General features: G+C 36.1%; 1 long non-coding RNA gene across 2 annotated transcripts in view; it reads left to right on the top strand.

The window, feature by feature from the left end:
* LOC311293439 overlaps window positions 1–10,984 on the top strand; it is a 32,799-nt gene extending 21,815 nt beyond the window's left edge. For both annotated transcript variants that reach the window (XR_014627932.1, XR_014627933.1), the window contains 2 exons: window positions 9,607–9,758; window positions 9,974–10,984. This is a non-coding gene — a long non-coding RNA (uncharacterized lncRNA). The remainder of the gene's footprint in view (window positions 1–9,606; window positions 9,759–9,973) is intronic.
* The last annotated feature ends 343 nt before the right edge of the window (window positions 10,985–11,327 follow it).

Below are 11,327 nucleotides of genomic sequence, written 5' to 3'. Positions count from 1 at the left end.
GTTCCATTTTAGTATACTATTTACACTTGAAGTGTAGTCAAATAGATGTTAAGCTGAAGTTAATACATAATTGAATACACTTAAAGGGTTACTTCACCCAAAAATGAAAATTCTGTCAGTAATTACTCACCCTCATGTTGTTCCAACCCCCGTAAGACCTTCGTTCATCTTCGGAACACAAATTAAGATATTTTTGATGAAATATGACAGCTGGATCACTCCTCCATAGGCTTCTAAGGGACTGAAACTTGCTGGCCCAGAAAAGTTATTAAAGAGATCGTTAATATAGTCCAAGTGGCTACAGTGGCTCAATCTTAAGTATTATCAAGCGACGAGAATACTTTTTGTGAGCAAAAAAAAACAAAAATAACGACTTTATTCCACTATTCATTTCCTTCTCTCTGGGCCTCGAGTTGGTTCACGTAGTGTTTTTGCTCAGCGCGTCTGTGTTACACGTCACCATGTAGGCTCACTATTGGCCGACGCTGGTCATGTGCGTGATGCGTGTGACATGTAAGAGAAGGAAATGAATAGTGGAATAAAGTCATTATTTTAGTTTTTTTTGCGCACAAGAAGTATTCTCGTCGCTTTATAAACTTAAGATTGAGCCACTGGAGTCACTTGGACTATATTAACGATCTCTTTAATAACTTTTAAAATAAACTGCTTAAGTATTGTATATCTTGTAGTATTAATTTTCACATGCAGACAGTTACACATTGTCGGTTAAAAACAAGAAAGTGGCTGGTAAAAACATTGAGTGGCTGGTAGATTTTTGAATAGCACTGACTGCTGGACTGCATAGCTTTCCAGCAGACTTGGAAAATAGGCGCCAGTGTTTGCATGCACTTGGCCTGGAAGACCGTGAGTGTGAAACCTGCATTTTCCCGGGATTGCTTCTCCAACGCGAGGTGGAAATGGGCTTCTCCACACAGCTCCCGCTGAAAAGAGACGCAGTGACAAACGCTGCTCCTGCATGGACTCCACCACCGCAGCGGCGTCTTGATGTGAGTGATCATATATATATTTAATCACAATTTATGGTTAAGGCTAAAGTTATTCCTCTGGGGTCAACAAACGCGTCGGCGCATTTTGCTGGATTTGTTCACATAGCGGCAAAATATATGCCTATATTAGAGAGCGCGCGCTATTGACCTCAACTTGATAAAACCAGAGAATGACGGGCTCTGATAAAACTCATCAGATGAATGTACTTTACGTTGTCTTGCGACCCTGTGAGCAAACTCCATTTTAGAGTCTGACAGCAGGTCTCAGGTGCACGCTGTCAGTGGAGGGACAGAAAGCTCTCAGGTTTAATTAAAAAGATCTCCATTGGTGTTTTGAAGATGAACGAAGGTCTTACGGGTTTGGAACGACATGAGGATGAGTAATTAATGACAGAATGTTCATTTTTGAGTGAACTATACCTTTAAAATTTCTTTCAGTTTGTCTATTTTGTTTGTTTGCCTTGTCTATTTTGTATCTGTCACATGTAAATAGTGTCACAATCTTTTTTTTGCATAACAAAATCCTTTCAAACTATCACTGTGTATTTTGTGACCAATTCAGAGGGCAAGAAATACTTGTGTCTGATCTTATCTTGATATCTCTGTTAACATGTTAAAACAAAAGCTGATTTATTGTCTCTTTTTTTTATCTCTCTTGTTGAAAAGCATCAATAAAACGATTTCAATCCCATATGGCAGAACAGATCAATTTAATACATGTTGCTTGAAGTATAACGCTAAGTTGACAAATTCACCAGTCAATACATCTTTTCCCTTTAAAATCAAAATGGTGTGTAATGATTAATCATAGGAATTATAAATCTTACAATAGTAGTAATTTTATTAAAAAGGGAATTTTTTGTTACTGTGATTATAGGATAAGCCTAATACAGCTATCAAAAAGTAAGAGAATGAGTGACATTGGTGATCTTGTGGAAATCTTGTATCAGCAAAGGGACTGCAACATTCCCCAGTGTAAAATGATGAAGGTCTTCCCCGGTTACACTCAGATCAAGATTATCCATTCAGAAGGGGAATCACCAATTAGGTCATAATGCATTCACCATGTGCAAGCATACGCACAACAGTGATGCAAAGATATCTCTGCTAAAGACTTCCTGTACTGTTGCAATGCAGGTCCTGTTATACTGCCAAAATGATGATTATTATTTTTTAAAGTTAGTTAAGATTATTGAAGTATGTTTTAAAAGAAAATACTATTTTTCCGTCATTCTACTTCAAAATGTCACGGTTAATTCAATGTGCTACTTGCTGTTTCTTTGTAATTGTGAAATTTCTAGCAATTTCTAAATTATTTCAAAGACCTTTTTTTTTTTTTTTCGTGTAGGAAATTGCTTAAAAATGGAAGGTTTGGAAGTGCAATGAAATTATTGCTGGACGTTCTTGAATATTGCTTAAAACTTTAAGGCAGCAGTTACACATAAGTTCTCAATCTTCTGTGAGTGTTCCTATGACCTAAAGTCATCTTAGGAAAGCCCAGAGCTTTGTCTGACATTTAGAAAATAATTTCATCAGCAAAGTCTGGATTTTACAACTAGATATGATCATTCAATCTTATTACATCAGAGCTTTAGGTCTTTTTTACAGTGGGTGCTCTGAACGACATTTGTAATCATAGTCCTGTGACATAGTGTTGCTATGGACGCAGGATTCTAACCGTAGAGACGGAACGGACTATTTTCTTTAGCGGAAGCAATACGATCGTTTTTAAATCAATAAACTCCTTTTTAGATCAATATTTTGTGTCAAATTATTGATTTATTTGGTATAGGTAGCCATGTAATAAGCGGGATAATGTAGAGCGAGGCGGTTGTTATTAGCGAATACAACCCCGACAGGCTGATCAGGACCCCGACGCGAAGCTAGTCTGTAGATTCTTCTTTTAGAAATTTCAGCATGATCTATTATCATAGTTCTTGACAGGTGGAAGCATTTTTGAAGCTACGAAAAGTGCAGTAACTAATTTGGAGCTCAGAATAAATTGCACTCTGATTCATGGACAAAATCAGAAATGTCTTCCTTATAATAATTCTTACAGCATATCATTTCGCTTTATCATTAATATTCACTAAATGAAACAAGTTCGGTTTACTCAAATATTAAGAACTCATTAACTGATTATATTAAGCAGAACTGAAACTGAATGTGTTACAGCGAGATTTGTTTTTGCTCAAGATCTAGTGGGAGATATAATGTTCTGCTATGTAGAAATTAAAAGGGTTTACATTGTGTTGAAGAGCAGAGCCTGTAATTGGGTTAAGGATTGGCCGAACCACATTAATATGTTGCTTTATTTAAAAAGCAATGGCTGTGCACACTTCGGCTCAGTGATAGTCTCTTTGCACACTAGTGCTTGTGTGTGTGCTTGTCATACTGTCTGTGGTGCTTGTGCTATTGCTAGCTAGCAGTTAGCAAACAAAGTATTGAAGTAGATTTATAGATTAATTAAATATTCTCTTTATGTGAACTCAAAGAGAAAAATTAAGTTCACAGTAGGGGAGAGTGGGGTGAGTTGTGCCAGTTTTTACTCAAAGTGACTTTAAAGTGAGGCCACGGCAGTAATGCCTTCAACTTAAGGATGTACATATATTTCAGGATGTGGTGCATCCCTGAGAACAATAACTTTGGATCTGACATAAATTGTTTCAGAAATATAGCTCTTGGGAAAAAAGTGGTCTCATGGTACAACTTGCCCCTGGTGCGGGGGAAGTTGTGCCTTTGGGGGAATACAGTGGGGTAAATTGTGCCAGTGATTTCTGAAGTAAAACAGAACATTTTAATGTTATGAACCGTAATGCTATATGAAAGCAAGATAAATTCAATACAAAATTACTCATTTAAGGTTTATTTAGATATTGTCACCCTGGAATACCATAGCATGCGTTTTTCCTACTATGGTCAATTGCATAGGGATTTTGTATTGACCATAACTCTGGATCACAGTGTCATAGAGACAAGGGGGCGGGCTCATTTTACTCAGACGACCAATCAGTCTCTCAGGATCATTGTGAAGCTATCAAGCTACGCCCTAGCAACCATTTAGAGCACCATAGCAACACAATATATGATATTTGTGAATCATTTCAGGCAAAAAGGCTTTAGCAATAGATGCCTGTTGACATAGCGCTGTCTGTCAATTATGTAACATATAAGAATAAAATGACTAGGCTAATTTCTTAACATCCTATTGTGACAGGCCACTTAAAAACGGAATAAAACTTCTCTTTAATAACAGTGCAAACTCAAACCTGAAATCAGTGTTAGCTAAATGAAACAAATAGCAGGCAGGCCTAAGTCAAACAATGATGAGGCATGCCCATCTCCTCACTTCTCAAGATTATCCCCTGTGAGTATGTAGGTCTAGGTGGTCTGGATCTGGCACAACTTAACCCAGGCCCTTTGGCACAAATCACCCCAGACCCACAAGTTTGAAAAACTAGCATGATCCAGCAGTTAAGAGCTAACATCATGCTAATAGACTCATTGTGTAGCCTACTAAAGCACTAAAACATATGTGAAAGGTTTTCAAACTTCTATAATTGTTCAGACACTACAATCAAAAAACCTTAATCATAGTTTTTTGCACTAAAATGTGCTTAACTCTCATGCCATGTGTCTCTCTTCTTTGGAGGATGAGTAAAAGTGATTGCTTTTCAAAATTATGTGGTCACATGACCAATTTCTTCTATGGTTTTCCAGAAACAAGGGGTGGAACTACTTACCCCCTGGCACAAATCACCCCACTCTCCCCTACTCATATATGTACGTTTTTAAACTTAAATGGTTTAAGGCAATCGGTTTCCTTAAATGGTTTGAGTTACCTTAACTTATTCGATACTGTGAGTATTATTATTTCACATAACTTCAAGTAGTTTCTTCCCTCTTTAATGAGACACCTGAGCTTGTTTGTCATAAATTTGGAAAATTATGCAGGCAATCACAGAATAGGGTTATTATCGTTAACTAAAACCATAAAAAATCACTTGAAATAAAATAAACAATAACTGAAAAAAAAGAAAAAAAAAAATCTTAAACTTAAAGACAAGGCAACATTTCTCATTTTTGTTCAGTTTAAGTAAATTAACTAAAACTAATTGAACAAAACTATACAGACATATTAAAAAAACACTAATGAAAACTAATAAACCAATAAAATAAAATAAAAAACACCACAAACTACTGAAACTTTAACTAAAAATAGAAAATAGAAAAATAAAATCTAATTCAAAATATTAACAAAATACTATAATAGTAGGCTATCAATTATACACAATTAACAGTGTCACAGAAAAAGACTACATTTTTATGAGCTTCTTAAAGCTAAAGAGCCTTTTCAAGCCTTTTATAGTGAAATTCAAGAATCATCAAAGCTTCTACAAACCAAATATAAAAGGTTTTATATAATATTTTTTTGTGTTAAAGTCCCCCTGTGGTGAAAATCAAGCTTTTAATGTTGTTTATATGTTTATGTGGTGTTTTTAATGTGCTTTAAGACAAACCATGTGTAAATTCATAAGTCGACACCATTGCTGAGTATTTTCTTCTTAAAACTGCAGTGAACCAAAGACAGTCTCAAAAACACGCTTTGAAATCGCTGGTGTTTCTGACGTCACAAACTACCTTGTAACCAATCAGATCAACGTGTGATCGTCAATGAGTGGATCTCTGAGCTGGTGTGAGTGAGTGGAGACGGGGCTCATTTGCATATTCATGGACCTTGTATACTAAATAAGGCAAGAGTGTAGAGTTACATTCAAGCTATTTTAAGACATGAAGTTTTTTTTTTTTTTTAAGGAAAAAACTTTTAAATATGTCATTTTGGTGATCAAAGATGAGTTTTAAGGGACACAGGGGGGCTTTAATAAAACATATTAAGCAAGTAGGTGGACTGGACAACTGGGAATTTTGTCCCAGAAGGAGGGAGCCAAAGTTCCTCTAAACTCTACTCATTGTCCCCGGCCTCATAAATTTTGATGATGACCCCGGCTCCTTAACGGCTTTCTGAATGTTATAACACAGCTGTATTTTTTCCCGTTCAAACAGTAGTGTGGTCTGTGTGGTCTCATCATTTAAATCACTCCACACTCCTCTCATCTGTCCCACAGAATATTTACTCTTTCCCCGCCATTGACAAAGGGACAGGTTTACCCACTATCAAAACCTCCTTCAGTCTCCTGACTTTCACAAGCAGTGAGGCATCTGCTTAGTTTTTCATGACACAAAAAACGTCTAATGAACCTTCCCTGATTGTCTGATCGATGTTTTCATGCAAACTGAATAAAGCAAAACCAGATGTTCAAATCAACATGTGCATCTGAGAACTCTTTACTGTGTTTATATAAAACATAATCTTATCATTTGGAGCACAAAAAGAAAGAAGTGTTACAAAGTTTGAAACATACAGTGTTGGGGGAAATTACTTTGAAAAGTTATGTTACAATATGTACTATTTTTCATATTGGCTGAGCTTGCTTGTTTGATTTTTTAGTTCAGGGTAGGATCAAGTTTCGCAAGCAAGCACACATGCACATATGTGTACATAAACATAATGAACATGCTCCTGAACACTAAATTTGTCTCTTATTGTCAGTCTCTCCCATTCACTTTCAATGGCCGGCCATTTTTGACCGGGAACACCACAAGTGTGACTCTGTGCCATTTTGTACAAAATAAAAGTTTTTCAAAACAAACTTCCAGGTGAAACATTAAAGTAGACTAGTGTGATCAACAGTGCACATTTTTTTTTCATATTTTATTTAATATTTCCAAAATTATTCATAAATAATGCTTTTTTTTACTTAAATTAGATGGCTACTCTCAGATAAATGAGGCCTACGATTAATCAGATGCAAATAGAAATATAAAACCAGTCCTAATTGAAAGAGAACAAGTTGACAAAAAGATTGAATCCAATATTGGGCGATAATATAGCATAACGAGGGGATTTATAAGCTATTTTTTGTAGGCCGGTAATTTTTGACCGGGAACATCAGTGTTATAGGGTTTTGAACACAATACAAGGAAAAAAATTGGTTGACTAACTTGTAAGACTAGTCTTAACAGTTTATGCAAACGAACTCAGATTACACAACTCACATTACTTGTACCCCCAACACCACATGTGTGGATGGAATATTTCAAGCTGGAACAGGCAGGGCATTAAGAAATCATAGAAGCAAGAAAGGCAGCAGGATCAAGCATGAGTTTTTAGCTGTTTTGAATATTGTCAGAAATAGGCTGTCCGGTTAGGATGGGGAAGATCATCCCACCAGCAAGGAACAGTGAACAAAAATGTTGTGGAAAGTGATTTTTTTGCCTCTATGTGATGGTACTGCAATCGGGCTTCTGGAGTGGAGGTAGGAGGGTGAAGAGCACATGGCTGTTCTTTTCTCAGGTAAACATTTTAATTTGGTCTGAGCAATGCACAATATAGACTTGACTCGCATACGGTCGTTACCGGAAGCCGGTAATTATAGTTTATAAAGTTATAAATATGGATATTTTTCTTACAAAAACGCATCGCTTCACTTCAGAAAGCCCTGAAGCCGTATGGATTGCTTCTATGAAGGATGGATGGGCTTTTTTTAATTTAAAATCTCAGGTACCATTCACTCCCATTATAAAGTTTGGAAGAGCCAGGATATTTCTTAATATAACTCTGATTGTGTTTGACTGAAAGAAGAAAGTCATATACACCTAGGATGTCTTGAGGGCGAATATATTATGGGATAATTTTTGGGTGAACTATCCCTTTAAAATTCCCAGTTTTGGAGTGTATTTGCACAAAGTAACAATAGAAACCTGTCTGGTAACAGTAACAGGAGAGTAAGAACAGTGGATTTAACTTTCGACACGACCAACCCGAAATTTTATCCAATTCTTCTTCCTTTTGCAATCGCGTATCAGCTTGGAGAGGTGTTCACTTAAATAAAAAATGAATCAAAATATGAACAAAGTGAAAATAAAGTGCCTAATGGGTAATTAATAGTCCTATAATAGAGACTCCATTCCTGGACCCTTGAGGATGGACACCTTTACAGATCAGCAGGTTCAGTACTGTTTGGGTCAGGGGTCAGTTTTTTTTATTCAAAATTAAGATATTCAGTTTAAAATATATATATATATATATATATATATACATACATACATACATACACACACACACACACACACACACACACACACACACACACACACACACACATATATATACATGTATACATACAAATATATATATATATATATATACATACATATACACACATATATATATACATATGTATATATGTGTATATGTATATGTGTATATATATATATATATATATATATATATATACATATATACATATATACACATATATATATATATATATATATATATATATATATATATATATATATATACGTATACACATATATACGTATACATACATACGTATACATACATACATATATGAAATGACAAAAACAATATACTAAAAATTTAAATGTACAATAGGACCAAGAGAGACCAAGGAGAATACACAAAAGCAAGAACCAACTTAGGCAGAAAATAGATAAATCAATCACTGAATAAACTAGATACCCCTGGAGATTCGTCATACCAACCATACCACAAAATAGGTACACTGTAAAAAATGATATGATCAATAAGTTAAGACAACATGTTTTTACATTGCTTTCACTCATCAAAATAAGTTAAGCAGTTTTCAACTTTGTTTATAAGTTATACAAGATCGCTTAAGATTTCTAACTCATTTTTTAAGTCAGTTAATGTAATTTTAGTTGAAAATATTTAAACATCCAAGTTGATTGTACTTAACAATTTAAGGCAGCAACTCTTGTTTTTGTGTTTTACAGCGAGGTGTCTTTGTGCTGTTAAGATATGGAGTCAATATCATTTATATAGTTAATATATAACTGTATATCAGTAATATTAGTTGTTAGTATTTAATTAAATGTAATGGAAAGGATTCTAGTGATGCATCAGACCCAAAAAAACTCCCAAATTAGTAAATGATCTGATAAGAGAAGCAATTTGACACCATAAATATGGCTAAACACATCTACACACATCAATCAAGTCAAGAGTTTCATCATGGCTTATAGAAAAGAGCTTTGCACTGCTGGTAAGTCTGCTTTCAAACTTAGACAGAACATTCTCTGTAAGTTACTAGACTTCCTTTACAAGGAAAGAGACACCGTTTAAAGCTGTTGTAAGAGATGAAGAAGAGGATGTAGCACATCCTAATTCTCTCTTATCAGAGTTACCATTTGTAACTTAAACAGCAGTATATTATCAATACTCCAGATCAAATCCCTTACCAATGTCTATATTTTCAGCTGTTTTTGGTTACACTTTATTTCAAGGTGTCATTGTTACAGTGTAATTATATATTTAAGTACTGAGTAATATTAATTAACAATAAGGTTAGGGTAGGATTAGGGTTAGTTGCACGTAATTATGCATAATTTACTGGTTTTACTATGGTAAGTACATGTAATGTGTAACAAGGACACTGTAAAGCTGTTTTTTTTTTTTTATTGTTTTATTTGAATGTTTCTCTTGCATTTGTAGGTGTACTCCTGCTACTGTCTTTACTACAGTCCACTCAATCTGCATCTATTGCCGTTACAAAAGTGGCAGAGTCTATTGCTGTTACAAAAATGGCAGAGTCTATTGCTGTTACAAAAATGGAAGAGTTGGGTAAAGATGCGTTGAAACATCTGGTGAGTTTTTTTTCTTTCTTTTTTACTGGTTGAGCAATCATACTTTTGGGTTGATAAGGAATATTATCTAGGGCAGAGATAAGAAACATTGCTGGCTGTGAACCAGGAAATGAAATTGGCTTCCGACAGTGTAATTCATATGATGGCGTTGGACAGATTTCAGAGAAAAACTAGAGTTGCTCTTAAAAGTAACTGGTTGCTTTTTCCCCCCCAAGGTGAGTTCAGCTGCGTCGGCCCTGAGGAATCGCACCGAGAACAACAATATTATCGCACAACCATACTCGGTTGGATGCATTAGGGAGCCAGAGAGGCATGAACGCCTCAACTGCACTCTCCTCTCTACATTCAGCTCTTACTTGGAGACGGCATCTGGTTTTAGCATAGACACGGTGCTGCGCGACAAGCTGAAAAATATAATAGAGCAAGTTGATGGCCGAAAAACTGCAAGGTGCAAAGAAAAATTAACCAATACCTGTGAGGAAATCTTTCAAAAGAATTTAGAAAATGTGAGAAGCGTACTTGAGCTTTACATAAAATGGATCGTCAAACCTATGGAGTAGCGTTCTTTGCTGGTTCAGTTATTTGTAGGAATTATTTATTTTTGTTTTATTTATTGTGTTTTATTTATTCATACATGAGTGCTTTGTTGCATTCTTGCTTCTGAGCATTGCTGCATGTCAAGGAAAAAGGCCTGTAATGTTTAAAGGTTTTAGATCTCACATGCTTGTTTTCAAGCAATACCATTTTTTGTACAATGTCACAAGAAATCATGCTGAATATGATATCTGAGCATATGAACATGTCATCTTCCATTGGAACAGCAGTCGGTGGCGAAGCCTATACCTCGGCTGTCTGTGTTCCAGAAAAATGAATAAAAAAATCTTTTTGCATAAACTTCAATGTTGTGAAATCAATGAGCTGTATCTTATGACTTGAGTAAATGTAAGTAAAATAAATTAAGAGTAGATCTGAATCAGAATTTTTTTATTTAAAAACATGAGCTTATTTAATTTGAAGCCACTAAATATAGCAAAAAAAAAAAAAAAATTAGCTAGCAATATATGTGCTGACATTACTGTTTAAAAAACAGCTGACAGTCTTGCCTGGGCCCGGGACGAGATAATCTTAGATGCTCTTCCTCTCCTGTTCCTCTCCTCTCCCTCTCCTGTTCCTCTCCTCTGCTCTTCCTCTCCTCTCCTCTCCCTCTCCTGTTCCTCTCCTCTGCTCTTCCTCTCCTCTGCTCTTCCTCTCCCTCTCCTGTTCCTCTCCTGTTTCTCTCCTCTCCCTCTCCTGTTCCTCTCCTCTCCCTCTCCTGTTCCTCTCCTCTGCTCTCCCTCTCCTGTTCCTCTCCTCTCCTGTTCCTCTCCTCTCCCTCTCCTCTGCTCTTCCTCTCCTTCTCCTGTTCCTCTCCTCTCCCTCTCCTGTTCCTCTCCTCTCCCTCTCCTCTGCTCTTCCTCTCCTTCTCCTCTCCCTCTCCTGTTTCTCTCCTGTTCCTCTCCTCTCCCTCTCCCTCTCCTGTTCCTCTCCTCTGCTCTTCCTCTCCCTCTCCTGTTCCTCTCCTCTCCCTCT

This window comes from Rutilus rutilus (assembly GCF_951802725.1).
Source record: "Rutilus rutilus genome assembly, chromosome: 7".
In the NCBI taxonomy this organism is placed as follows: Eukaryota; Metazoa; Chordata; class Actinopteri; order Cypriniformes; family Leuciscidae; genus Rutilus; species Rutilus rutilus.
This window is presented reverse-complemented; position numbering and strand designations above follow the sequence as displayed.